Source organism: Astatotilapia calliptera, chromosome 6 (assembly GCF_964374335.1).
Source record: "Astatotilapia calliptera chromosome 6, fAstCal68.1, whole genome shotgun sequence".
NCBI lineage: Eukaryota > Metazoa > Chordata > Actinopteri > Cichliformes > Cichlidae > Astatotilapia > Astatotilapia calliptera.
This window is the reverse complement of record NC_137427.1, coordinates 9,588,208-9,591,985: the sequence shown is the minus strand read 5'-3', so window position 1 is coordinate 9,591,985 and position 3,778 is coordinate 9,588,208. Positions and strand designations below refer to the sequence as shown.

The 3,778-nt window shown below is 37.0% G+C and overlaps 1 long non-coding RNA gene across 3 annotated transcripts; it reads right to left on the bottom strand.

The window, feature by feature from the left end:
• Nucleotides 1–497: 497 nt before the first annotated feature.
• Nucleotides 498–3,427, bottom strand: LOC145429197 (uncharacterized). Of its 3 annotated transcripts, none has more exons than XR_013909418.1 (5): nt 3,287–3,427; nt 2,809–2,872; nt 2,298–2,450; nt 1,841–1,931; nt 498–1,246 (listed from the first exon to the last, which is right to left on the bottom strand). It is a non-coding gene; the product is annotated as an uncharacterized LOC145429197 (long non-coding RNA). The 3 variants fall into 3 exon arrangements; XR_013909419.1 differs by having other exon boundaries at nt 1,106–1,246; nt 2,809–2,844; nt 3,287–3,420; XR_013909417.1 differs by lacking the exon at nt 3,287–3,427 and having other exon boundaries at nt 2,809–2,948.
• Between the last annotated feature and the right edge of the window lie 351 nt (nt 3,428–3,778).

The following is a 3,778-nucleotide window of genomic DNA, read 5'->3' as shown; positions in this document are numbered from 1 at the left end:
TGGTCACTTAAATACTACATGTTATCTTCAAATTACATTTTGCTATTATATTCTAGTATCAAATACACAATTTTCAAATGGAGGCCTTATAACAGATTGTATTGTTCTCTTCCAAGATGGTTGCTGGCATCCACCAGTAACCTTTCAAAACAAAATGTCTAATTTCACTGCATTGACAGTAGGTAAAGAATTAAACTGACATTACTCCTCTACTGAATCTATATAAATCAACAGTTAAATAATGTCAGTTCTTCCGTGTTCTCTGGAATCAATCACAGCAAAGAAATTGGACTGTTTCTTTTGAAAAATGTTGGGAAAGAACAATACAAAACATTCTATTTAAGGCCTCTGACGTCAAGATTCAGTTAAACAACAATTATGACTAAACAATTTGAGGTAATGTTAGTTTCCATTAACATTAAATTAGGTTACTGAATTGGCAAACACCTTCCTATTAACACTACCCATTTTACCCCAATAACTAAAGAAATTAGCACTTGCAGGTCAAAACCTTTATTCAAGAGACGCAAAAATAACATTGATACAGTGACTGTCAAAAATTACAGCACTGATCATACTGTGACATCTTGGTTCAAAACAGCACACTTAAAAATATTCAACGTTCTTTACTTCAACTGAATGAAACTGAAAATACCATTTCACACGACCCATATGGGATATTTAGACTGTATAACTGTTCACGCTACATCTCTTCACTAGTAAAAGAAAGAAAAAATACAAAGAGAAATTTAAAAATGCTGCCAAACAGACAAACAGAACTTGTACAGAGCAAAAGGAAAAACAAACAACAAAAAACGGCTCGTCCTCATGGCAGTTGCAGAGTATATAAAAATGAACCCTGCGATCCGTTCCTGGAATTGAGCTTCAAAAATGCAGCAGAACAAGTGTGAGATTTAAATGTCCTCTCACCTAGAGCTGGTCACCTCACATGCATAACAGTGAGCTTCGTTGCAGGAGCAGTTTTGTCTTAGTTGTGAGCTTTTCTTGAGAGCTGAGTTGCATCCAACTCCATTACCACCCATTGAATCACCTCAAAAGTGTAGCAGAGTTGTGATGGGTAACTCATGTTGAAGGAATAAAAAAGGTCCAAACAGCATGGCTACTGCAAAGGTCACGTTATCCAGATCTTGAAGAACAACATCAGAAAAGTCATTGCCTGCCGCATCCTCTGGAGACAGATGTTCATTGTGGTTTTCTCAATCTGTGCAGTGGCCTCAGTCAAGTCCTGGTTAAACACAAAACATTTCTTTAAGATTCCTTTTTAAACTCATCTCTTTTGAATCTACCAGTTCTAATGTTAGAGTAATTTAAACCAATGCAAGCAACATAGTAAATAGCTATAGCCAAAGAGTGGCCTGCCATGCTGCCATTCATGGTCTAACAGAGTTTCTAAGAGAGGGTGAAAAACATAATAATTTCAAATGCTTTACATTAGTTTTTGTTAGAAAGACACCGGCCCATCAGAAATCCAGGTTATGTCACTCAGAAGATGTTAGAATTTAGACTTTCAGCCCCACAATTTGGTTAGCTGTTGGTCAGTTGGTCATTTTTTCAAACAAAAGCTAATATAAATATTGGTGGGATTTTCCTTTGTTCATTAGAATGACAAATTTAAAGTTTTTTCACACTGATGTGACCCCTAATACAGGGGTGGGGATGGGGCCTCAAGGGCCGGCGGCCGAGTTCACTACTAGGCCTCATGTGAACTTCAAATTATTAAAGAGGACTACTGGTCCTAACCAGTCCAATGAGGATCAAGTGGATAACTAAATGCATTTTTAAATGTTGCAAAGCCACAATCTACTCATAAAACACTCACCATGAACTCCTGCACCAAGATGTTGCAATTGTCTTTCACACAGATGCGGAGCACTTTGATGAGGGACTCCGAGCATTAATGTCATCCTTGACTATTATAACAAAGAAAACAGAGATTTGTGAACTTTTCAGTAGCACAGAAGAAAATGATCCCAGACAAAAACTCTTGACTTTTTAAACCAGTCAACATGCAACACCAGCATCTACAAAGCAATATCAAAAGTTCCTGTTTGACATCAACTTTATGGATATATAGTTTCCAGAACATTTATTTTTAAAAAAAGATAATTTTTTCTCAGTGGGCCAGTAAATGCATGACGAAAATTATGGCATCCTTTTAGTGGAATCATTACTCACAGGTAATAGTTGACTGTTTCAATGGATGTAGCATAAAAATCTTTTACTGACCTAATGCAATACATATACACTTTGTAGTTAAAGAATTTTAAAGTTCTTACTGTCATAATGGCAGCTACATCCTTTAGCTTTGTGCCCTGTTCCCCCGATCACTTTGCAAACACTTTCAGCAGACTGTCAGAGAAAAACTCAGCTCCGTCAGAAACCTTGACTGTAAAGGCATGGTTGGGATGCACTGGAATGCTGCATTTTATCTGAAATGACATAAAATTATTTTGAAATAACAGCAGGCACTGTGCTTGGTTAATCAGTAATGTTTTGTTGAATAAAAACTGTGTTTCCAGATCTTATGGGATTAAAAAAAATCCAAAGATGTTTGTTTCTGATTTGCAACCCAACAACCCACAAGTTACAACCTCATTTCAGTTCAAGTGTGCATTAATGTGAGTCCAGTAATCATCTTTCTGGCAATACATACAGGTATAAGTTAAACCTATGGCAGATTTTGGATCTCTCAGTTGTATTAATAGGGTGAGTATGCATGCACCTAATAATTATAAAAAACCTATTATAATTAAGTTACAGAAACGAAAATAGAATATACTTTCTTACCATAACACCTTGAACCCACAATCCATCAGCTGACTCCTGGTGAAATGCAGAATAGAGGTCATCTCTCAATGTGCAGCAAAAAAAACAAAAACAAAAGGACAGCAGGTGAGGGCAGGAGGGGTAGGGATGTAAGCTAGCATAATGCCGCTGATGATATTAGCTAAAGCTGTTCAATGTCCAAAATCTCACTAACACCACGGTGCAGTAAATACACAATGTAACTGAAGAGTCAGTTGACAAATCTATTCACACAGAAAACCAAATTATGTTATGAGTGCCTCGTAATTAGGTTTAATGTGATATTACGGCTCTTGTGCCAAAGACAAATTCAAATGAAAAAGCGCCAATTCTTTGACAACAGATAAAACAGCAAATAAGCTAACGGCTCTTTTTTAGCATGTTACATGGCGACACTCTAGACGTTTAACTACATTTGGCTGAATTATGGTAAAAATGAATTCAAAAAATCAAGACATACCAAAAACGTAGAGTTGGCTGCTCGACTTGACTGAGATGGATGCCTTTTTTAAACCACGATCCAAAGCCCGCGAGATGAAATCACGCGTGGTTTCACGAGATTTAACGTTGCTATCTTATTGACTTACGTCACCTGAACATGATATGAACAATTTAATACACCCTTTCTGCATATCATGTAGTTTTTACACTATATAGTTACATTTAACTTTAAAACATGAGGCAATTGTGTTAAATGCATGCAAGATGCTTACATAAATCCAAGAGATGGCCAGTCCCTTTTTTTCAGTGCAGGCAGAGGGACAACATGCAGATTAATAAAGACAAGCCCCAATTGGCTGGTGGATTCCAGCCCAGGATCCTTTTGCTGTGAGGCAACTGTTCTAACCATTGCACCACTGTGCTGTCGTTTCCGTATAAACTTTCCTGAAGAGTTTAGGATCTCAATCACTATCTAATGCAGCATGGTACACTTTTGTAAATTATGAAACTA